The sequence below is a fragment of the Eulemur rufifrons genome, chromosome 16, assembly GCF_041146395.1.
Source record: "Eulemur rufifrons isolate Redbay chromosome 16, OSU_ERuf_1, whole genome shotgun sequence".
Taxonomy (NCBI): domain Eukaryota; kingdom Metazoa; phylum Chordata; class Mammalia; order Primates; family Lemuridae; genus Eulemur; species Eulemur rufifrons.
In genome coordinates, this window is record NC_090998.1 from 18,519,061 (window position 1) to 18,545,312 (window position 26,252).

Here is a 26,252-nt window from a genome sequence, read left to right on the forward strand (position 1 = left end):
CATATGTTCTTGAGTTGTTTTTCAGAAACCTCTACTGGATAGAAAACGCAGATAAGAGGGAACTGAAGAATGGAACTCTGACCACCATTCTTTGTTCTAAATTTCCCCCTGTGGGGCCTGGAAAAAGTCACGCCATCTTGACATTCCTGTCTGCTCATCCAGGAATTTCTGAGTCCACCTATGATCTATAGACCCTCCTTCAGGCTATCCCATCTTTTTGGGCCAGGCCAATGTAGAACCTCCATGTATTGATTTATTAATACAATTTTACTTGCCTGAAATGTACTCCTGCCTTTAAAAACCCTGGCTTGTAAACCATCGAGGAGTTCGGGTTTTAAGTGTCAGCTGCCTATACTCCTTGCATGGTACGATGCCATAAAAATGCCTCTTTCTCCTCCTGCAACTCTCAGCTTCAGTGTCTGGCCTTACTGTGCCAGGTGAGCTGACCCCAATTTGGTTCAATAACACCCCAGGTTCAAGACATGACCCTTTGCTTATCAGCTGCGGGGCACGGGTGTGTGGCTGGAGAGTGTGCTCCTCACTGCTCTGCTGTGCAGAGCTCTCACTCTGTGCCTCAGTCTACCTCATCTGTAAACTGGGGTAATAATTGTCTCCGCATTGTAGGGTCATTATGATGACATAAAGTGAGTCAACGTGCATAAAACAGTCAGAAGACTGCCTAGTGCATAGTAAGTGCTCTATAAATGTCAACCATTGTTGTTATATTAATTCAAGATAGAATCAGAAAATTTTATTGTTAGCATGTGTCTGTTCCTGGATTATTAATAAACAGGAGGTACAAATTCAGGTTGTGGAAACAATGCTCTTCTCCTCAGTGTTACCAGGGACTAGGAACCTCTGTGTGGAAGTGAAATGGTTTTCTGTCAAGGTGGTAATAATTACTAGGTTCCTTTTTTGTTTCCTTTGTTGTTTGTTTATGCTGTCACTTGAATACACCCTTAAGCAATTACATAGGAGTCCAGGACTTCAGTTTTTCTTGTAAAGGGCAAATTTGAACAGTCTGCTATCTTGCTCTGATCAAAAGCTTGTCTGAGAAAAAAGTGACGTTTACAGCCACGATAGAGTCTTGGTCTAATTTCATCATATGGATCCAATCTGTTCTTTTGACTTGAATGGATTCATTCATTCAGAAGCAGATTATCAAGTGCCTTCAAAGTGTTTCACAGAATTCTAGGTACTGGGACTACATCAGGGAACAAAACAGACAAAATGACCTGCCATCAGGGAGATTACATTCTAGGTGGTCAGAGAGACAACGAACAAATAAAATGTATAGTAAGTCAGAAGGAAATAAAGCAATGGAGAAAAATAAAATAGAAAAGAGAGGAAGGGCTGGGGGTTATAATTTTGAATGGAGTGGCCAGGTTTAGGTGCTGATGTAATTGTGATTTTGTTTTTAAAAAAGAGCCTTTACCATTTAGAGATCTATACAGATGTATTATGGTGAAGTATGCTGAGGTATTATGGTGAAAAAATGTCTGAGATTTGCTTTGCAGTAATCCAGAGTTTGGGGAGGGGCTTCAGGAAGAGGGGTTCTAGCTGAAGCTCGGAGGCCTGGTCGTGGGGGGTCATGAATCCCTTAGCTCTGCTTCTGTGTATGTTTGGAAACCTCCATACTAAAACATTAGAGAAATAAAAATTGTAACCTCTTAAGCATGCACCCAAATCAAAACAATAGGATTCCATTGTAAAACAGATAGAGAAAAATCCTAAATCTACAAAGTTACAATTTAGCAAAACAATAGAGGTTCAGGGAAGCCTTCCCTGAGAAAGCACTGTCCCAGCAGAGACCTGGCTGGGGAAAGTGGGGAGTTCGTGGAGGGGGTGAGATGGGGTACTGAACCCCGGGGCTACTGCAGAAAAGCGTTTCAGATGGGGAAACAAGGAGGGACCCAAACTGCCAGTCAAACACCCAGACTATTGAGGGGAGGGGCTGCAAATGGTTTATGAGGATGCCCTTCATTTCCACTGTGCTCTGCAGTTTAGGAAGTTCCTTACAGATCTACAAGGCAGGGCCATGTCTTATTCATCATTGCTTCCCACGGCCTAGCGGAGATCCTGTGGTCCCCGAGTATAGAACATTCATTCCTTTTTGGCATTTCTTCTCCTACAATGAACCTGCAGGACAGACAGGGAAGAAATCTTTATTCCCATTGAATCCAGTTGAGGTATATGCCATTTAGGATCTTAGGAATTAAATCACGGAACCACTTGCTAAGTGGTGAAGCGACTTGATTTTCAGTCCTATGGGTCTTTCCTTTCTACCACGTAATCTATTAAGAGGCTCAGTCCTTTCATATAGAATGATCTGCAGATGATTAAATTTTTGGTGGTGCAGTTTATTTGAGAGGTAAATAAAACCACTACTGCCTGATGCCTAGACTCTTAGGGCCAAATTAAATTTTCCTCCTAATGTGTGTGGCCAGGGAAAACGAGAAATCCTGTGAAAGTATAAACCCAAGCATGAAACTGTGGCTCTGAAACTCAGTATCATTTAACATTGACAAAAGTAAAACAGAACAAGACCCACAAAGGCATTTTACGTGCTGCTTAAAGTTATACACCCAGGAAATCATGTGCATATGTCTGTGTGCACATACATTGAATTTCAAGTTCAGTGGCTGTAAAGCTCCTTTCCATATGTAGAATTTTTATAATCAGCAAATACTGTTGATGGGACTTCAGGGTTTAATGAAAAGATCTGTATGGATAACATATGTTTCTCTTTATAGAGAACAATCTCTCAGCCTGTTGAAAATGCCTGAGTCTTCCTTCCTTCCTTCTTTCTTTCTTTTTCTCTCTCTCTTTCTTTTTTTTTTTTTTTTGAGACAGACCTTTGCTCTGTCGTCCTGGGCTAGAGTGCAGAGTTGTCATTGTAGCTCAACTGCAACCTCAAACTCCTGGGCTCAAGAAATCCTTCCACCTCGGCCTCCCAGAGTGCCAGGATTACAGGCGTGAGCCACCACATGGGGCTGAAAATACCTGAGTTTTCAAGTGACCATGGAACAATTTTATCTGACCCTTAAGTCACAGTTTTCTTCCCATCTTTTCTGATGTGTCATGGTTCCTGTGAGAGTTTTATTTTTAATTCTGGGGACCTGTTCAAAATAAGAAAAAGAAACATTTTTGTATTTTTAGCTGACTTTATGTAAATACATCTTTTACAAATGTTGAAATATTTTAGGTATTGGGAGGTACATGGGAGGGTATATTTAAAATTGTAACTTCACGTTCTTTGCTTCATCTTTGGGGGACAAATTTAATTAACAGCCTAAATGAGTTTCTTTGCTTTTAGAAGAGCATGCTTTAGGGAAATTATCTTAGAATAAGTTAGAAGCGAGTCTGCAATTTTCTTAGTCTTGAATGCCATTTGGGAGAAATGGTATGAGTCAGTATAAAGTTACTCTACTTGGGGATTCATCATCTTTTGAACACACACTTTAGGAGGCTATAAATTTGTAATAGAACTTACCACAGGGTCTGATTTTATATTTTAGTCTCATCGTGGACACGTCCTAAACTCTGCAATAATATGTCTCCTGCAGGCTTTTCTAAAAGGTCAGCAGTTTGAGATTTCTATGGAAACCAAACTAATTTTAGCAGAAATAATTAAATTGTGGAAAGGTCTATGGCTAGCCATGGTGATGATAGGATTTAGGACACCGTCCCCCAAAATATGGTGCCTTGGCATATTGAATATTTTAAGATGAAGGAATTGGAGAAAACAGCAGAAGCAGGAAGGTCACTCTGATCTTCCCTTCCTCCTTCTCCCACAAAACGTGTTCTGAAACCTAGGAAGGACCTCGGAAGCAGGTCATGAGACCTTCATGTGGGACGTGCCCTCCCTCTGTCTGGAAAATAGGAGCATCCTCATGTCAGAAAGGCACAGGGACACAGAGAAGAATCTGTAAGTCTGTACGAACAGGCCTTGCTCAGTTTCCCCCAGTTTACTTACACCCCTTATCCTGGCATCGTCTTCCATGACTCTGTAGGGAACCCCCTAAAATTGGCTGAGAAATCGCCGACATAAGGCAGATTCATTAATAGGAGAAAAGACATACAAATTTATTTCATGTGTATATACGGGAGCCTTAGGCCCAAAGATACAGGGGAAATTGTTCATTTTTATGCTTAGGTTCGACCAAGTATACATAGCCATGTATAAACATGATTGGATAAAAAGGGTGTGATCTAATGCTGACAGACTGAGTGGGGAAAACCAGCAAGGCCTGTTTGTCTGGATTCTTCTCTGCCTCTCCGAGCAGCATGCCTTCCTTCTGGGTGTGGGGCAGGGCCCTCTCTGGAATGGGGGTCTTATGACCTACAGTCAAACAAAGTAGATCAGATAATTTCTTTATGGCCAGTTTTTACGTAGATTAATTTTAGGTTTTATGGCTGTCTTGTGGGAAAAGTGGTTCTGGCTTTTATGACCTGAATTGGGGAAGAGGAATTCTAGTTTCTACATCTCGCCTCAGGAGAGAAGAGGACTGAGAGACAGGAGGGTGTGAGGAGGTCAGAGAAAAACTTGTGCTTCTGAGGCCTTCATTTCGGGGTACTGTTTTCTGAGCCCCATCGACTCCCGTCTTCACTGAACCTATTATAAAAACACTCAAGTTTAACTGTTTCTTTGGGGCTTCATTTCCTTGTGAAGGTTTTCACGACACATAAAACTTATATTAAGTAAATTTTATGCTTTTCTCTTGTAAATTTATCTTTTGTTACAAGGGGCCCCAGCCATGAATGTAGAAGGGTGTGTAGGGAAGAAAAAGTAGTATCTTTTCCTCACCCGTGGCAACATTTATGGCTGACACCCCTATAACAAAAGACTAGCAAGAAAAAAGCATAAAAAATTTATTTTAATCATGGCTGGGCGTGGTGGCTCAGGCCTGTAATCCCAGCACTTTGAGAGGCCAATGCGGGAGGCTCACTTGAGACCAGAAGTTCAAGACCAGCCTGGGGAGCATGGCAAGACCCTATCTCTCCAAAAAATAAAAATAAAAAAAGATGTATATATTAGTTTTACATGACCTGGGACCTTTCAGAAATGAAGACCCAAAGACCTAAGGAAAATGATTTTTTAATGCTTAAGTTCAAGAAAGAACAGACAGTTGTGTAGAAGTATGGCTGGACAAAAGGGCAGTATGATCTAGTGGTAATAGACAGGGCTGAACTTTGGAAAGCCTGTGTGTTCAGCTTCTGCTTGGCCTCTCCAGGTAACATTTTTTCCTTGTAGGTATAGAGCAAGACACCTGTCACATGAGGGTCTTCAAAAGAAGCGGGGAGGGGGATAAAAGGTCAGAATGACCTTTCTGCTTCTGTGGTTTTCTCAGTTTCCTTCAGCTTAAAATATTCAGTATGCCAAGGTGTCATATTTTGGGGTAGCATTTCCTGCACCCCATCAGGTAAAAGGAAAAGATACTTTTCCTCCCCTGTAGTGACATTTCTTTGTAAATAATAAATAATGTTGACATTGAAAAAGTTACATTAGAAACATAGGCCTTAACCTCAAAAGCACATACAAAAGGAACTTTTCTGAAGTTACAATAAAAAACATGATCATCACCTGAAAGTCATTTGGATGAATGCTTTTAAGTTGACAAGGCTTTTTTGTTTATAATTTAATTTTTGATTTATGCTTTTTTTTTTTTTGCATTATGGTCAACAGTGTAGCCTGGATTATTTTCTGAATTTTGCAATTTCTGAGGTGTTCTTTTTCGCTTAAAATACATAGTTGACTTCTGTAAATGCGACCTGATGACTTGAAAAATGGCATATTATCTGTCAATATAACTCTGTGTTTGTGTGGAATGCTGTATATGTGCATGTCGAGGCAACACAAATACATGTTGGTAGAATAACACCTTGTTTTGGCAATATAATATTTTCTCTTTCTGTAAAAACATGTGACAGTCTGCTGCAAATCCTTGGTCAGTATAAAAACATACTTTTTAGAGAAAGGATATTCATCAATCTCATTGAAAGGCAGGAAGGCCACTTGGGTTTAGGGGAGGTCTGTCAGCCCCTCTGCAAATCATGAACACTCTTGGATCTTCTGTAGCTGGGACAGAGGGAGTCTTTCAAAGGAGAAGCTATATGTGCTATCTCAAAGAGATACCATTTCTTGAATTCCAGGTGAATCTCAAGCATTCAGGGACATTTGATACATGAACATGCCTAAAAGATTTCAAGAAGAGAGACCTGCTTCATTGTTAAAGTTATGAGCTCAGCTGTCAGGGTTGTACTCTGGACAGAGAATAGGAGAGTTCCTGGGCACTTCCTGCCATCCCCAGGGCGAGCTGTTGGGTGCCGCAAAATGGGTCTTTCAGGGGAGGAGGCACGTAGGCTTTCCAGTGGGACTCTGGGCAGAGAGTAGGGGAGTTCTCTCTGGTGTCAAAAGAATCATCACCTTAAGACTGTCACTGATATGGGAGAATAGGGATATTTACCATATTGACATTGAGAAAGGAAGTAAAGTTAGGTAACTTTTGGCCTGCTATAAACATTTGCTAATTTTTTTTTCCTAATAAAATATCTTTTTTGATACACATTGGCTACTGTGACAAAAATTTAGGGAGATGATGTCGTACTATTACGGCTGTCCAATGGTAATAAAAAGTGTCCTGTGATTTCTCAAAGGCGTTCCTCAGGCAAATGAAATATGAAACCCCTTAAGATAAAATCACTTGGGACTCTTTGACTGGAGAGCCACTCTGATCTTGATTTTTTTTTTTTTTTTAAGCATTGATATTTTCCTACTGTTTGAAGTCTAAAATTCTCTGTAGACCTTCAAGTGTGCAATGGCATATCTGCATCCAGAGAACCCAACCTGTGGGGTGACGCCCTGCATTCAAAATCTAGGGCTCTCAGCTGACTCCAGCTTTATTTAAGCCGTACCACACAGGTATTGACAATCCTAATGAAAGGACCTGGGTGTTATTGGTTATTTCCCACCTATTGAGTTTCTGTCACAGTTGCCTGAGCAATGTTCGATGACTTAATTTAATTTACTTTCTTTCGGGGGCACAAGTGGGAAAGAAACTCACACAGAAATAGGAAGACGTTAAAGCTAAACAGATGTGTGTATAAAATTAGGATGTGGAAGGGGAAATCTGAGATGATTGGACACACCGATTGGACATTACAAAAGGGGTTGAATTCTCTGATAAACTTACTTGAAATTATAAATATTTAAAAAAATAGGTGGAAGGAAAAGTGATTCCATAACCATGGCCTGCTAGAAAAGAACACCAGCAGACTCGGTTTGTGTTGTAAAAAGTCACATAACCGATTTTACCTCCAGTCTAGTAGTGGTTAAATGACTGGGAGCCAGTCTACTGGGATTTCAACCTTCAAGTGACCACTTCCTAGCTCTGTGACCTTGGACAGGTTGCATAATCTTTCTGCCAAATGGGTATGGGGATACTAACCTCCCTGATAGATTTGTTAGAAGGATGAAATAGGTACATATATATTAAATGCATACAATATTGCCCAGTACATAGTAAGTGCGCAGTAAATGTTAGAAAAGTATAATTTCCAAGTAATTTAATTTTTTAGAGCTCAGTTTTCTCATTTCTTTAAGAATAGATTTTTCTGAGCGTCTAGTATGGGTACTAAGAAAGTGAATAAGAAAAGACCACTTGCTTGGAGGAATTTTCTCTCCTAGAGGAAAGATAAAATACAGAGGACAAGGGCTCAAAGCAAAATAAAAGATATGAGCTGTCACTTTGGCCTGGAAGGATAATGAAAGTCTTCCTGGCCAAGGTGCTAGAAGTTATGCTTTAAAGCATCGATTGCCAGACTTTGGGAACATAAGGTGATAAAATTTAGAAAACAATTCTGGAAACAGAATACATATGTGAAACTTTATTTTTTCTTATTGTATAAAAGACAACCCTTGCATATGGAAGGAGTTATCTCACCCCAAGAACAGTGCTTTAAATTCAATATATTATAAACTCCTACTTACATTGTCATTTTTCTTTTCCCCCCTTGACTTAGGTACAGTTTTATCATGGACCAGCCAATCTTCATACCAGTGTTTGAAAAGGACTACTTTTAAGGATGAGAGGCCTTCAATAGGCAAAGACCACAGATGGAAAGAGGAAAAAGCATTTAAATAAAGCCATGTGTGCAGACAAAGGCAGAGGGCAGAGCATTGGACAATAAATGCCCTTGCCAACATGAGCAATGGCTTTCATCTCCCCAAATCCGGTGGTCAGTTTTTGGTACTCATTTACCTAAACTCCCAGTAGCTTCTGACAAAGTGGATGACTTCCCTCTTGTGGCAGTACCAACGTCTGGAACACCTAATTGCTGTGGTTTTCTCTCTGCCCTGCTTGCCTTCCTTCTCAGTGCCCTTTGCTGGCTCCTCTAAATGCAGGAGGGGCCCAGGGCTCCATCCCTGGATCTTTCTCTACCCGCACTTGTTCCGTACATGATCTCCTTCAGCGACTTGGTTATAAATGCTGTCTACATACACAGGACCCCCGTTTTCTCCAGTTCTGACCTTTTCATTGAGCCTTAGACTTGTGTATCCATTTGCCTGTTTGACATCTGTAATAGAATGAATAACAGGACCTTAAACCCAACTGCTCCAAACAGAACTGTTGGCCTCTCCCTCCCCAGCTCTCCCAGCACACAAACCCTCCCTGTTTCTGGCTCTCGGTTCCCCCTCATCCACCACGGGCCACCACTGTCCCTCCACTGGCTTTTGCAACAGCCTCTGTATCACGTTAGTCCTCTGTTCAAAAGCCCTTCCATAACCTTTAGGATAAAACCTGGCCCCTTCTTTGTGGCCAGGTTTTAACATAAAGGCCCTACATGACCTCATCTTTCTGACTTCATTTATTCGGCTACTCTCCTCTTTGCTCATCCTATTCCAGCCACACTGGCTTCCTCCTGTTCCTCAAAGAGCTGACAAAAGAAAAAAAACTTTTATCTGAGGAATGCAAGTCCTTTTCATTATCAGGTCCAGAGAGACATTAAAATGAGACAGCTGGACAGCTGGCAGGCACGGTGGCTCACGCCTGTAATCCATCTCTGGGAGGCCAAGGTGGGAGGATCGCTCGAGGTCAGGCGTTTGAGACCAGCCTCAGAAAGAATGAGACCCCATCTCTACTAAAAATAGAAAAAATTAGCTGGGTGTGCCTGTAGTCCGAGTTACTTGGGAGGCTGAGGCAGGAGAATCACTTGAGCTCAGGAGTTTGAGGTTGCTGTGAGCTAGGCTGACACCACAGCACCCTAGCCCAGGTGACAGACCGAGACTCTGTCTCAAAAAAAAAAAAAAACAAAAAAAAAAGAGAGACAGCAATTGCATCCTACTTCCTCCTTTGAGCTACGTGTTCATCTCTTGACACTGCTTGCCATTGCCACGAGTAGCTAGAAGTTAAGCTGATAATGCCACACCCGACACTAGAACCCACAATGGACAGCCAATCACTAATCAATGTGATGTCTGTAAACCAATGAGAATTCCTGACAGACAACTTCGTATCAGCCCACTCCCTGTCCCCTTTTGTTGCTTTTAAAAATTCACTAGTAACTGCTGCTAATCGAAGTGTATATTCAGGGCAACTTGAATCTACGTGCTCGGCTTGCAAGCCTCAAGCTTGGCCCCAGTAAACTCTCTACTTATGTTAATTTTTCCTCGACTTCTTCCTTTTAGGTTGACATCTCCAAGGATGCCTGGGTACAACAGCCTTTGCGTCTGCATGGCTGTTCCCTTTGCCTTGCTTTCTCCCAGACAACAGAGAGGCTCACTCCCTTGCTCACTTCATTGGGTCCCTGCTCAAATATCACCTCCTGAGAGAAACTTTGCTCGACAATCCATCTAAAATGCCCACTCCCTACACCCTTTCTAGCCCCTTTACCTCATAGTCCTTATCACTACCTAAATTTGTATTATACGTTTATTTGTTTCCTTTTTTTTTTTGAGACAGAGTCTTGCTCTGTTGCTTGGGCTAGAGTGCCGTGGCATCAGCCTCGCTCAAACTCCTGGGCTCAAGCAATCCTCCTGCCTCAGCCTCCCGAGTAGCTGGGACTACAGGCGTGTGCCACCATGCCTGGCTAATTTTTTTCTCTATATATAATTTTAGCTGTCCGGTTCATTTCTTTCTATTTTTAGTAGAGATGGGGTCTCGCTCTTGCTCAGGCTGGTCTCGAACTCCTGACCTCGAGCAATCCTCCTGCCTCGGCCTCCCAGAGTGCTAGGATTACAGGCGTGAGCCACCATGCCCGGCCTGTTTCCTTTTTAATTGTTTATCTTCTACACTTGCCTATGAGATCCACAAGGGCAGAAGTGAAGGAGAATGATCTGTTTGGTTTATGTCTGTGTCCAGTGGTGACTGTCTGCTGCCCTACTGCTGGCCGTCCAGCTGTCTAGTGCTGTCTGCTCTCTTGTGTCCGACACACAGTAGGAAGTCGATAAATACGTATTGAATGAATGAATGAATGAATGAGCACATTTCATTGTGCAGAATCTTGCGAGTGACAGTGAGTGGGGTATGACATTGACAGCCCCCGTATGTATTGTCTTAGATGCCATAGATGCAGGCGCTGGGAACATTTAGATTCCACACACACCTTCTGGCTTCCCCATTTTCCACACCTTCACCCTCAGTGACCCTCCCCTCCTCTTCCAATTTCTCCAGCTCCTCAGCACTCCCTCACATAATTTCCCTGAATTTTTTTTTTTTTTTTAAATTTTAGATTGTGAGAATTGCATAACTTGGAAAAAAAAGGCAGCAAAATGTTAGAGATCATGCTGCCATCTAAAGGACAGAAACGGTAGGAGGCCTGCCTCGTTAGCAAAAACCCGGAAGACAGGATTGGAAATGTTATTAGCAGGTGAGACCCACGCAGCCTGCTCAGAAAAGCTCTTGTTCTCTTTGGTGACCTGAGGAAATGAAGGTCGCTGGGTAATTAGCACAAGTGTCTGCAAAAGAGTTAAAGGCAGGAAATCACGTTTGGATCTGCTTTTTCTCCCTTCCCTTTAATTTTGTCGGGGTGTGCGTGTGTGTATGCATGTCGTAGGGGAAGTAGATTTTTTTTTTTTTGTCTCAGAAACAAGATCCAAAAAAATGTTAACAATGGTTGTCTTTGGGTGATGGAAGTGTGGTATTTTATCCCTCTTTGTTCCATTTCTCTGAAGTGTCTTCAAAGTACATTATTCCTTAAATGATTTTTAAAAAGGATTTAATTATTAAATTTAAGTAGGGAAAGGAAGGATCACGGTTGCTCCAGAAAATCGATACCTGTGAAGATCAAAGTAAAAGAGATCTTTTTTTTTTTTGAGACAGAGTCTCACTCTGTTGCCCAGGCTAGAGTGCCGTGGTGTCAGCCTAGCTCACAGCAACCTCAAACTCCTAGGCTCAAGCAATCCTTCTGCCTCAGCCTCCCGAGTAGCTGGGACTACAGGCATGCGTCACCGTGCCCGGCTAATTTTTTCTATATATATTTTTAGCTGTCCATATAATTTCTTTCTATTTTTAGTAGAGACGGGGTCTGGCTCTTGCTCAGGCTGGTCTCGAACTCCTGAGCTCAAACAATCCTCCCGCCTCGGCCTCCCAGAGTGCTAGGATTACAGGCGTGAGCCATTGCACCCGGCCTAAAAGAGATCTTTGATCAAGTTCAAAATCAATTACATCAAGAGGTTAATAAGGTATTTTGTGTTTTCTCTCTTTGAAGAGGCCTATTTCCTAGGCTCAACTTGAAAAAAAAAAATGCAAAGGCTTCAAGTTGGAGAAATAATTCAACGTGTCTAAAAGTGTACGTTAAGAAAACCGGCAAAATTCCAGAAAATGGTTGGATAGTTCAATAATTTGTGATTTCTATAAGGTAAGAAGCCTTGAGTGGGAGAGTTTGCCCTGGGAAGGAGAGGCAGCTCCAGAAAGGTCACAGAACTGCAGGGGGGCGACAAACAGGAGAGTTTGAAAAGAGCAGCGCACATGCTAAGGGGCAGGAAAACCCTCCAAGGCATCACCACAGTGAGCACGCCGGGTCTGCAAGGGTTACAGCCGAAACAGACTGCTTGTCTGTCACCTCAAGCATTCACAGCTCTGGCACAAACAAATCACGTGAGCTGGAAAGATAAAATTGCTTTTAAGACGTAGAAGCTATCTTGTAATTGAGTAGACCAGCAGAGGCGCTTTGAGCTCAGAGTCACTAGAAATCTTTTAGGGAGCAAGATCAACTGCTAGGAAGAGGCCCAGGCTGGGATATACACCCAGCCCAAGACAGAGAATTGAAGTCCAGTGTGTGCTTAGGAAACTTGGCGGTTCCAAGGCTAGAACACTTTCTGGAGGAAAATTGGAGATGATATACATTAGGAGCTGAGGTTGGGATTGAGGACCAAACCTTTAGTGTCTACTCATGGAAGCCTGGGGATTGACTGGGAGAGAGGATCAGAGAAAGGCTAGCCAGGCAGGACAAGCCTGGGTTGTGAGTTCCTGTACCGTACAGCTTGGTGGATTATGTCCTGCAGTTGCCACCTGCTGAATAATGACAATCATAGCCAGCATTTGTTGAGGAGTTACTGTGTTTGGGGAACTATGCTAAGTGCTCTGCAAATATTATTTAAATTAATCTTCCTCCAAACCTGATCAGTAAGTGCTATTAATATGACATATTAAAACAACACCCCTTAAACCGAGGAACTCCATTTATTCCTTTAAATTCACACAGCTATTGTGTGTACAGGACAGTCTGAGTCCATAAGTTTAGTAACTGTACAGTAAGTTCTCAAAGTCAACAGGTGCTTGGAAACTGTGACGTTAAGTGAAATGATGCACAGCAGGTCCTCGAATGACGTCATTCCTGTCAATATATTTTCGTTATAATGTTGATGAGGAAAAAAATTGGTTTTCTTATACATCATTCACGTAAAGTCAAGTTTCCAAGAACCTATCAACGACATTGAGTACTTATTGTACTCTATTACTCTTGCTAGAACTTGGCTTTAAACATTTCTGCTTGCATAACCCCTACAGGAATTTTGATATCAATACTTGCATACTTTTATGTTGAAATCTAATGTTTTTTTGAATCATAAATTAAAAATTGTGTAAAAGATGTAATATGTGCTTTAAAACACTCTTAAAATAAGATTTGATATCCATGATATTAAAAAATTTAATTATTTCTTACTCCTTGAAATTGCATTTTTCACTCCATGTGTCTTACTCTGTATTTATCCTACTGTAACATATTTTTGCACTTCTGTTGTTCATTGTGATGGTTAGTTTTGTGTGTCACCTTGGCTAGGCTATCATACCCAGTTTTTCAAGTGATTCTAATCTAGATATTACTGTGAAGGTATCTTATTTTATTTTTGAGACAAGGCCTCGCTCTGTTGCCTGGGCTAGAGCTAGAGTGCAGTGGTGTCATTACAGCTCACTGGAACCTCAAACTCCTGGGCTCCAGTGATCCTCCTGCCTCAGCCTCCCGAATAGCTGGGACTACAGGCACTAGCCACCATGCCTGGCTAATTTTTGTATTTTTTGTAGAGATGGGGGGAGTCTCACTGTGTTGCCTAGGTTAGTCTTGAACTACCGGCCTCAAGCGATCCTCCCACCTCAGCCTCCCAAAAATGCTAGGATTACAGGCATGAGGCACCACCGCCAGCCAACTATGATGGTATTACATAGCGTGGTTAACATCTACATTCAGTTGACTTTCAAGTAAAGGAGATTACCCTTGATAATGTGGGTGGTGATTCATCCAATCAGGTGAAGGCCCTAAAAGCAAAAACTGAGAGAGGTTTCCTGAAGAAGAAATTCTGTCTCAAGTCTGTAATGGTAACACCTATTTGAGTTTTGAGCCAGGCAGCTTGGCAGCCTACCCTACAAATTTGTTAAAAGACAAACTAAGGCACATTAAATTTTTTTTTTTTAAGAGACAGGGTCTTGCTCTGTTGCCCAGGCTGGAGTGCAGTGGCACACTATAGGGCACTATAGCCTGAAACTCCTGGGTTCAAGCAATTGTTTTGCCTTAGCCCCCTCAGTAGCTAGAACTACAGGTGTGTGCCACCATGCCCAGCTAATTTTTTTTTTTTTTTTTTTTTTTTGAGACAGAGTCTCGCTCTGTTGCCCAGGCTAGAGTGAGTGGCGTGGCGTCAGCCTAGCTCACAGCAACCTCAAACTCCTGGGCTCAAGCAATCCTCCTGCCTCAGCCTCCCGAGTAGCTGGGACTACAGGCATGTGCCACCATGCCCGGCTAACTTTTTTCTATATATATATTTTAGCTGTCCAGATCATTTCTTTCTATTTTTTTTTTTAGTAGAAATGGGGTCTCGCTCTTGCTCAGGGTAGTCTTGTACTCCTGACCTCCAGCGATCCTCCCACCTCTGCCTCCCAGAGTGCTAGGATTATAGGCATGAGCTGCTGCGCCTGGCTTGATTTTTAAAATTTTTTGTACAGACAGGGTCTTGCTCTGTTGCCCAGGCTGGTCTTGAACTCCTGGCCTCATCAATCCTCCTGCCTCAGCCTCCCAAAGTTCTGGGATTATAGGTGTGAGTCACGGTGCCCAACCCCACACAGTAAGTTTTATCGAGTTTATTTGAGCAGATAGCCGTTCATGAACTGGGCAGCTCCATACCACGAGCGTTTCAGAGCTCCACCAAAGGGACACAAGGAAAAGCTTTTCTAGGATGAATGCAGAAGCAAGGCAAAGGAATCACTCCGGTGAAAGGCCCCTAGTTAGAGTTTAGTTGGGAGTTTCTGATAGGCCTAGAACATGACCATTTATACTGAGTTGGGTTTCAGTTTGCTTATATAGGAACCCGGGTACTGGTGTTGCCTCAGTCTAATGGCCTCCCAGTTAATTATTTTAACAGATTTCGGGCTTGCCAGGCCCACACTCACATGAGCTGAGTCTGTACTTTACCTCTCTCTCTCTCTATTTTCATCTCTATTACCTCCCATTGGTCCTGTTTCTCTTCAGAACCCTGACTGATGCGTTCATCCTGGTAGACTTAACTACAACAACAAAATATAAAATTGAACTTCAAAATTACATACAATTGTTTTGGGACAATAATGTCATTAGTGTTAAAATATGTCTTTGGCATTGAAGTGTTACTGTAATGATTAATAGTCTGTAGCTGCTCAAATGGTATAGGCATATTAAAACATTTGATAACTGTTTAAAAAAGTAAAAATATATAGGAAATGAATTTCTTAATTAGATTTGCTGAGGAGTACATATGTGAAATTATTTATGGGGGCTTGATTAAAGGAATTGATTGAATTGTTTGTCTCTTTGGTCCTGGAACCATCTTAAGGTTCGAGATGGGTGAGAGGTAGACTTTTCTTTGTAAATTGGGAGAAAAGTGACCGTCAGAGAGGAGTGCATTATTAGGGTGCTATCAGTTGTAGGAAGAATGCCTATAAAAATAGAGGATCTGAAAAGTGGTCCCTTTAAGAATCATCTGTGACCTTGCAACCATTCTAAAATATTTGTACACTTCTAGGGCAAGTGTGGCCGTCTTGGAAGACTGCTGCTTATTTGTGTGGGTTTCAAACTTCCCTTGTTTCTCTCAAATATCCTGGTTGCTGACCTGGTTGGGCAAATCTCTGGTTTCTGCTTATTTTCTGGCTTCTGTTACTTTAGGTACATTGCTTTACTGTCATCTTTGGATTTAATGTCCCTGCTGGGTCTGGACTATCTTCCTCATTTTTTTTTTCAAGGCTCCTGTCCTGGGAGTTTCCTTGGTTTCCCAGAGTTTTAACATGACAGCTTGATCTTCTATTATTCACACCCCTGAATGGCGCCATTGCTTTTGATCACCTCAGGGGGGCTGCACAGGGCGGGAGGCAGCGACTGGGCCCCCTGTCAGCCATCTTGCTTTTATTGACTCATCATGAGGTACAAATTAAGTGAAAAGACACCGCATCGTCCTACTCGGAAATCTGGCTTTTTTGTCTGCTTCAGTCTGTTTCCACTTATTCTGCTTTATTCCTCCCATTTACCTGTTGGTCTTCTGACTCTTTTTAAGCTTAATTACTTTTTGCACTTCCTTGCTAGGCTTTCCATTGCTTCTTTTCATGGTTCTCTAAATGCGAGTAAAGATCAAACCATAAATAATAACGTTAAAATTTACCAAAATTTTGAGATGGAAGGAACATTGTAAATTGTAATTCCTATGTGGGCAATAGATTTTGGAGTTGTGCGGAAGTTTTTTAAGCCTGGTGGGTCTGAAGCTATGAAGAAAAGTTTGAGAGCCAACATTCCCCTAGACGTACCCAGATGTAATGTGGTGACACATCACATATGTGTTTCTGCCACACCTTCTACCTTGTAACCGATGTTACCGACCCTCACGGTTTAAACAGTGGCAGTTTCATTAAACTCTCCAGATAGCCCTGTTGAATGGGATTCAAGACAAACCCTATGCTGGTGCACGCTTTCTCTCTCTCTCTCTCTCTCTCAGGTGTGTCCATGTGGTGCTTTGTGTTTATTAGAAGGGTGCCCATTCCTCAAGACATTTTGTTTCTACCTACTGAGAAGCTGTTGTAAAATCTACAAACTTATGACTACCATGTGAATGAATCTGATTCTCTCCTCCCTCAGCATCTGAGGTTGCACCCTTGACAGCTCACAGCTTGCACACCGCACATGGTGACCCTGGGCCCACACATGCTATACAGGAAACACGTGTTTTGCCTAGACCCAACACAGAGGCAAACTCTTCTTCACTCTGCTTTCCTCAGGTAGAAGGATTGTTTTACTCTCAGTAATCTTCTTGAAGCTCTCTCTTGCCATAAGGTAAAGGTCAGGCTTATCCCTGAACCCATTTTGGAATGTTGAAGCAGTGGGATTCAGAGAGGAGCAACAGCTACTTCCAGAGAAATTCTCCTCACAAATCCTCACCAGTATCTAACAATCTGACTTTTTACAACCTTGGTGTACATGAAGGATTTCAAGAGCCATGTTAATGGATTTTGCCTAACTCCTTTGCAAACTCCATATATGGTCTCATACCCTATAATCTATTTTACCTTGTTGTTTCAGTTGTAACTTCTATTTTAACATCTTATTATAAGTAAAATGGAAACTGCAGATATTTCTCCAAAGGTGATAAACACCTTTCAGCTTACTCCAATGGATTGGATTTCAGTTTACTCCAATTGGATATAATTTATCTTCACTGGAAAACTGAAACTTACCAAAGAATCTTTTTTTATGGGTTTGGTATAAGAACAACCGGGAAAATTTCTTTCAGAACAATTTATTAGGGAGGGTATCATGAGAGTCTTTTATCTTTGTCCCTTTTGGAAGACGCAAAGGATCATGTGAAAGAAATATCCCTGAGGATGGATTAAGAGGGATGGGTTAAAGCTGCAAATAGCAAGATTTAAGGTTAAGTATGAAGAATTTCCTGACATAGAAAATTCTTTAGCACTGGAAAGAAATATCAAAGGACTTTTTTCTGCAGTGTTGGCCTCCAAACCAACTTTGTTGGGTTATTTAAACTGTTTTGTTTCCTTAACTATTCATCAATCTCTTCAAGTGGATGATGGTTGATTATACATTCAGTCCCTGATTAAACTAGAAAACTTCTGCTAAAAAGATTCAGCGTAATCTCTCTTTCCATGGATGCATGGAATTACCCAGCCATTTAAACCTATTTAACCAAGATAGCGTTGTGATCCAGACTCTGTCAGGTATCATACTAATACATATACATACACACACACACACACACACACACACACACACATATACATATAATTTTTTTTTTTTTTGGAAAAAGAATCTTGCTCTGTTGCCCGGGCTAGAGTGCCGTGTCATCAGCCTAGCTCACAGCAACCTCAAACTCCTGGGCTCAAGCAATCCTACTGCCTCAGCCTCCCAAGTAGCTGGGACTACAGGCATGTGCCACCATGCCCGGCTAATTTTTTCTATATATTTTTACTTGTCCAGCTAATTTCTTTCTATTTTTAGTAGAGACGGGGGTCTCGCTTTTGCTCAGGCTGGTCTTGAACTCCTGAGCTCAAACAATTCACCCACCTCGGCCTCCCAGAGTGCTGGGATTACAGGCATGCATCACCACGCCTGGCCTACATATAATTTTAAACAACTAAAAATCTTTATTCAGTTTTTTATGCAAATATATGAGCTCAACAGGTAGTGGTGAGTGTTGAAGGACAATTTTCCATGACTCCCTTAAATGTCTTATGAAACAAAGCACTGACTGCCCATTGTTCTGGACTATCTTTTCAAAGATGTTTGCATATAGATGTATATATAAATTCTTTTTTGATGATACATAATAGATATACATATTTTTAGGGTACCTGGGATAATTTAATACATTCATACAATTTGTAAACATCAAGTCAGTGTAATTGGGATATCCATCATCTTAAATATTTGTCTTTTCTTTAAACCGGAAACATTTGAATTATTCTCTTTTAGGTATTTTGAAATACATAGTAGATGATTATAAACTGTATAGCTAATAGTCTTGGAAGATAGAGACTATGTCTCTCTCTGGAACAAAGGGCAGGTTTTCTTGTAGTTTTGTGTGGTAGGCAGCATAATGATACCCCAAAGATGTTCATGTCCTAATCCGAGGAACCTGTGAATATGTTACTTTGCATGCAAATAAAAATCATTGTTGCAGATGGAGTTAACAATGCTAATAAGCTAAAGGGCCTTAAAATAAGGAGATTATCCTGGATTATCTAGGTGGGCCCAATATAATCACAAAGATCCTTTAAAGGGGAAGAGTGAGGTGGAAGAGGAGGTCAGAGTCATACGATGTGAAAAGGACTCAACTTGCCTTTGCTGGTTTTGAAGATGGAAGAAAGGGGCCACTGGCCAAAGGATGCTGGTGGACTGTAGAACCTGGAAAGGTCAAGGAAGGAGAAAAGAAATTTTAGTGCAATGAAGCCTAATTTGGACTTCCGACCACCAGAACTGCAAGATAACACATTTTTATTGGCTAAGCCACTAAGTTTGTAGTAATTTGTTACAGCAGCAACAGGAAACTGATACACCTGGACAGACGGAGGTATCGTTCCCCTCTGAAGCAAAAGGTCATCGTGCTTACTATGCAATACAATAAGGATACTGTTTCTTTCTGGGGCAAAAGGCAGGCATGCTTATTTTCCATTATAAAGTATTCATGTTCCCTAAGTTCAGGTTTTTTCTGCTGGAACACAACCTACTGTGAATGCTGGTACCATCTAGGCCTCTTTGCATCGCCTTGTGCAGATGGGGCTTAGACAATCTCGCTCAAATGCTGATACTCTGGCTACTACTATTGTGGTGAGTAATAATAACCTGTCCTTTGCCTATAGTCCAGGAAGCTCATGTCTTCTGCCAGCACCCGTAAGACTCTAGCAGGCTAACTTGTTTGTTTGCAAGTAGGCCCTTCACAGTGTGTTCATTTTAATGCACTTCCACAAAATTTCTTAAAAAATCTGCTAGCCCAGGGCTAAGCAGCACTGTAATTATTGCCTTCAAGAAACTGTTTAGTCTCTTTTCATGCTTCATGATGAAGTGTCCCCATGTCTCTCTCTCCCCTTACACAGATCAATTTGCAACAAGATTGGAAATAAAATAAAACACCAAAGTGAATTTTTTACCATACATAGTTTGAAAAGCATCTCTCTCTTCTGAAAACTCACCACTTAGGGCAGCTACTAAAAAGTTCCCTGTCTTTTTTCTCATCTACAGAATTTCCTTACTGCCATATTTCTCCATTTATTTTTCTTTCTCTATGACGTTCTGCAGGAAGAGAAAATCCTTGGGAATTAGTCTTTCATTCTTTTCTCACGAGAACCATTCCTTTCTCTGAATTTTTGGTGAAATAGATTTCCCTCTTGGCTATACCATAAAGCATCTTGGTTTCTACAGCCACCGTCTTGTTTTCTGCATACCCTCTGTGGCAAAAGTTAAGTCAGTGTTTCCGAAGTCATCTAGACCCAGGATTTTGTTTTACAGATGTGAAAACTGAGGCCTGTAATGCCCAGGAGAGTTGTCGCCTTGCTAAAGTCTCTTTTGACCTAACTACCTAGTGTCTTGGGAGAAATCATCTTAGCCACTGTCAGCCCTCATCTCTCTGACGCAAGCTTGGCTCAGCTGTTAGTTTGGTTTAACATTATTGCTTCCCCTCAACATCTCTAGAAATACAACTGTGAATTCAAAATTACTGTATTTCTAGTTTTCCTAGAGATTGACCCGTGGACAAGTTGAAAATAAGCTTGTAACTATGCACATTTTATAATTAATTAATTAACTGAAGATGCAGGTACTGAGAGCCTAACATGTGCCAAGGCCTCTGAGGTACTGGAACAATGCTTGGAGTGAGGCTGGGAAGAGATGCTCCCAAGAAAGGTTGAGGATGTCTCTATTTGGGAAGAATCTGACCGGGGGATTCTGGGTCCTGGACTGTGAGGGGATTTGAGGATTCTAAGGGAAGGAGAGCTCTGTGGGGTTCCTCTTTGAGTTTTTTTTTTTTTTTTCTTCCCCAGTAACATGTCATTTTATCAAGAGTCAAACTTGATTGAAACATTTCTTCCTCTCGACAGGTGTAATGAGATAGGGATAGAATTTCTGTTTCTTTTACAATTCTCTTTGAGAGAGAAAGAGAGAGAGGGGGGTAAAAAAAAACAAAGAGCAAAACACCTTACACCCAAGCTCCTGGAAGTCAGCAATAAATAATATCGGTCAGAGGCTCTGTCTGCTCAGCAGTGGGCTGACTGAATTCTTTATGCTTGTTCTGAAGTGTGTATTTCCTTTGTTCTGAGGAGTACAAAACGGTAACTCCCCTAAGAGATTTGGAAGGAGCTGGAGATTACCAGCTTGGTTAATAGATAATCTTAGTGTATCCTCTGCAAAATCCATTATATATATAAGATATTAAAATTTTAAGAAAAGCATCTTGGGCCATGTAGAAATTTGATTCTTAACAGAACATTTTCTTGATTAGAGAAACATAAGCAAAGGGTTTTACATGATCTGGTAAAGTTGTGTAGCCTCGGCATTTCTGTTCTGACTATTACAAAAGGAGAGGGAGAAACAGCTTCCGCATGTAGCAGAGATGCAAAAGCTGGAGACTAGTGACCCGCTGGACCTCTCCATCCCTCCAGCCTTCAGGAAGCATGAAGAGGGTCTACATAACAACAGAAGATGCTTCAGATCAAATTATGAGTCCATAAGAGATAAATTAATGTCCTTTGTCTTAGTTGCAAAGGAATGGTTATTACCAAAAAACATCCTGAAGCTATCTTTCAGGTTGAACTTATGTATAGGCAGGAGACCACATGTCATTCGCTGGCTGATAAAACTGTAGATGAGAGCAAATACAACTTCTATAACTTTTATGAGAAATGAAACTACATTTAAATTTAGGAGCAGTTTATATGGGTTGATATTTAATTAGTTAAGGTGATTAATGCCCAATATTAAAAAAAAACTTCCTTCAGTAGGCAATATAGGTTAATGTTTATATTTAATAGTGTCATTTTTATATGAAGATATTTTGCTATAGAAGAAAAATGTTGTAATTAATATACTTATTCTTGGTACTGGGCCTGACCATGTAGCCTACTAAGCTTAAGCTAGTTACCATCGTTCATCTGGTAACTGTTTCTAGAATGGGAAGGATGATTCCTGGACAGACATAAACTTCAGGACTTTTACTACTAAACCTAAAAAGTGCCAGCAAAATTCAGCGATGGAATAAAGAAATTTGAAAAAAAAATTCTTTTCACAAATGAGGAAGACAAGAAGGCAAAGAGCAGGATAGAAGAAAGTAAGGAATAAGTAAAAATAAGTAAAAAGGGTGCATTTCCTCTCATGGGATAGGTTTTTCAACAACTCCTGAGGGCCAAAATACAAACTATGACCTCTCAAGTTCCTTTGCAGCTCTATTCTAAGAAGTAATTAGATAAATTGGATATTCTTGTCTTTTTGTAACATTAATTCATTCCTACTTTAACTTTAAGGATTTTAATAGAATTTTTGTTTATTCATTTGCATAAATATTGTAGATTGTGGAAAAAATATGAGACACTTAGAACAGGATTTGGCACATATTTCCACTTCTTAAGTGTTTGTTATTACTATTTTTTCACGGGAGTAAAAACAGCTCTTATGATGAGTCTATAATAATGTCTTTTAAGCTGTGTATGGTGAATCTTTGGAATGCCTTGTGGTCAAAAATTTCTGAATCCCAGCACAAAATTAATTTGAATGTATTGAGCTGGTTTCCCAGAGGGCTGGATGACATTTTTGACTTTTTAGGATGACTTTTGAGGCTATCTTTGATGGTTTATGTCAAAAATCTCTCTTTCCTAGTTTCTTGAATTTTAGGGGCAACTGGAGATGTTTTGAAGCAAACCAACCATTAGATGTCGCTTTCTTCTCACTGCTTGTGGTTTTTAGGCAACATGACCTGGGCTTAGGCTTTTTGGTTTTCTTCTTTTTTTGAATGTCTATAAATAGTCTGTATGTCAAAGCTAAACGGGAAATTTAATTTTAGATTAGTAGATAAGAGACAATACTCAACTCCTTGGAATGATTAAATTTTGGGCCTGTTTTAAGCTGGCCTGACTCAATGTCCCTAGTTGACTAAATTTGGAAATGCAGTTTGTGTTTTTCTTTCTTGCTGAAATTAGCATAGCGCTGTTTCTGCGCCAGGCACTTATGCCTGGGTATATCTTTATTCAGGTCAAAGTTCATGGGTTTTTATCTAGTGATCACTGAGTTAAAAACTTATTCTCCAGATATTCATTTAGAGTTGCTTTTCCAGAAAACCTCTGTGATCTTCCTACCCCCATCAAACACTCAGAAACACATAGCAGTTTGAAAAAGAGACAACATACCATTGCTGGGGTCTGAATGTTTATGTCCCTTCCAAAATTCATGTTGAGGCTTACTCTCCATTGTGGTGGTATTAGGAGGTGGTTAGACCATGAGGGCTGTCCCCTCAGGAGTGGGTCAGTGCTTTATAAAAGGGCTGGAGGGAAGTAGCTTAGGCTCCTTTGCCCTGTGCCTTCTGCCATGTGAGGATGCCACCTCAGGAAGTTGCCACTGATGGAGCAGGCCCTCACCAGACACCAAACCTGCCAGCACCCTGCCCTTGTACTTCACAGCCTCCAGAACTGTGAGAAATACACTTCTGTTCTTTATAAATTACCTAGGCTCAGGTATTTTGTTGTAGTAGCACAAATGGACTAAGACGACTGGCAATCGTGATTTTAAGGAAGAATCTGATTCAAGAATATCTTCTTTCCATTTATACAGTTTCTGCTTCAGAATTGTCCCATCTTCATTTCTATTCTGCAAAAGCCTGACCCTGAGCAACCTCCAGACAGAGGATTTGAGCTTTTTTGAGACTTATTTCTTTGGTGGTCATAAGGCTTTGCTCCATTGAAGAACTATCACTAGTAAAGATTATTAGCAACTTTGAGTCTGAGAATGTGTCCAAAATTTATGAAGGGTGCATCTACTGTGACAGGATTAAAATGTATACAGATGTCCAAAACAAAAACACAAGCAAGTAACTTTTTACATTTTATGTAACTTACCTCCCTTTTTGCTTTTGTTTCCACTGTTATGGAAGGAACCCTCTCCCCCTCCAACTCTTAAAACCCTCTCTCAGATTTTTAGAGCTGCTATAACAAAATGTCATGGACTGGATGGCTTAAACAACAGAAATTTATTTTCTTACAGTTTTGGAGGCTGCACGTCCAAGATTAAGGTGTTGGCAGGGCTGGTTTCTCTTGAGACCTCTCCTTGGCTTGCAGACGGCTACGTTCCCTCTGTGAGCAAGTGGCTGGTGTCTCTTCATGTGTCCACATTTCCTCTACTTAGAATACTAGTCAGATTGAATTAGTGCCCACCCTTAGGGCCTCATTTTAACTTAATCACCACTTTAAAGGCCCTGTCTTCAAATACGGTCACATTCTGGGGTACTGAGGGTTAGGGCTTCAACACAGGAATTTTGAGTGGTGGGGAGGACACAGTTCACCACAAATCACTGGCCAATTGAAAGGAATCCAGTTTCTTCTGTTTTAAAACAATCTCTTTCTATTAAATATTCATTAGAAGTTTAACCTCTCCAGCTCTTTCGATTACTCAAGGGGTCTTTCCTCATTCTTCCTTCCCAAGGTGGCGTCTGGATTCTAGCAGAAGCTTACTATCTCGATGAGAGGAGGAGAAGGGCCTTTTGCTTTCTGGCCCTGGCTGGCCTTTCTTGACTGGACCCTTGTCCCACCTTGGGAACCAGGCATCCTGTGCTGGTGTGCCTCATGGTGGGCTGGCTGGATCCTTTTTCTGGTCATTCTCCTGACTTCCACTGCTAGTTACCATGAGATACTGCATTAGCTCTGGTGCTGAGGTCTCTGTGGGCTGCTACCTTCTCCTGCGGATCTCAGGCCTCTTCCAATCAGCGTGAAAGACTGTGAACTAAATGAAAAGATTACTGGGGGTCTTTACTGGAAAACAAGGCATAGTCTGGTATATCCTTCTGATTATCTGGTACCTTTGTCTTTGAGCTATTTTACAACTTTGTAAATTGTAGAAAATGAATAATGATACAGATGATTCTTTTTCACAGAAATGCAAATTGGTTGTATCCAGTGGAATGCAATAGTTTATTGCCCTGTGGACAGATCTATTTTACATCTATTTGTAAATTTATTGAGCACTTATATATATGTGTGTGTATGTGTATTATATATGTGTGTTATATATGTGTGTGTGTATGTATGTATGTATTCTTTGAATTCTTCTTTGAACCAGATGTAACATCTTACTGGTTCCCTACTTACTTAATGAGTTGAATACAAACTTTGACATGTGTTCAGTTTATAGTTATATGACAGTCATTATTTTACCCCCTTAAAAAAATAAAATTGTCCTTTAACAAGTCCATTGCTCTCAGAATTTCCATGTTCCCCATGTAGGCATACACACATTTCAGGAACTTCTTCATGCTATGCTTACGTCATGGACACCTAGACGTGCTGTCTCTGACTCATTTAACTAGCTGGGCATGGGGATTTGGGAATTTTTGGGGGGAGGGGATTTCTCTCAGGTTGTGACACAGAAGGCTGGTATGTAGGCCCTAATTTTTTTCTTGGGATGCCCTAGCTTTACCCTTTCAACTCTTTCTACTTCCTGCCTGCTACTTGAGCTTTTGTTTCCCTTTCTATGTACAGGTAAGCTGCTTTGATGGCATAATCTGAATCTTTTCTACCTTGTGTCTCACAGTAAAATTCTATATTGGACTTAAAACTCTGTGTTAAAAAGAAAAAGAAAGATTTTATAATTAAAAAAAGTCGGTTTCTCTAAAAGTAAAGCTTGTTGTTTCAATTGTATTCAAATATATCTAAAACTTAAAATTGACTTCTTTTATGTGATTAATACCATTGATTTCATTGATTCAATGTGAAGGAGAGGCTTTGGAAAACTGGGAACTAGAAATTATTGGTGTGAAAATACATTGCCTTTATGTCTAAAAATATTATCCTCTTTTCATGATTGTGGTTTTTTTTTTTTTGTCTGCATTGAGTATTTGTTGCAATATATAATGCAATGTGTTCTTTGGTGCTAGAGAAATGCTTCTATAGCAACACACTAAATTAATGCTGTATCTCATTTTTACTTCATATTCTGGGAAAAAATGCTTTGTTAACACTTTGAATCTACCTTTATTCACAGCAAAGGTTGGTCTGGTGCCCTCATTCTGTATTGCTTCCCTGGAACTTTTATTTGTTTTTAATACACTTCTGGCTTTTTTCCTAATCACATTTACTTGGAGTCATCTGTTTGTTATGTATCTCTTCATTCAATATGTTGACCCCCTTTTTTATTTTTAGTGTGGTTTGATTTCTCATATATAAGCAATTTTTGCAGTTGGTTGGAACGCTCCTTGAAATAGTCCAAAGAATTGCTTTTTATTGTTTTTATATAGAGCATATGGTGAACTTTACATCATATATCCCAGCTTTTGCTGAGTTTAATATTTTGTCCTTTAATTTATCTAAAAGTTACATTTTATGGCTTCCAACCATTTCTTTCTTAAATTATTTACTTAATTTTTTCTTATATCATCAGCCAACTTTGTTGGGGAGTGGGGTGGGAAGGCCTTTTCCACAGAGAATCAAAGAAAGTTTTGTTACTTAATACGAATAACCCATTGATCTCAGACTGTAGGAAGCTATGTTGAACTACAGATTTTGGGCTATTGTCCAGAGCCACTCACTAAAACCATA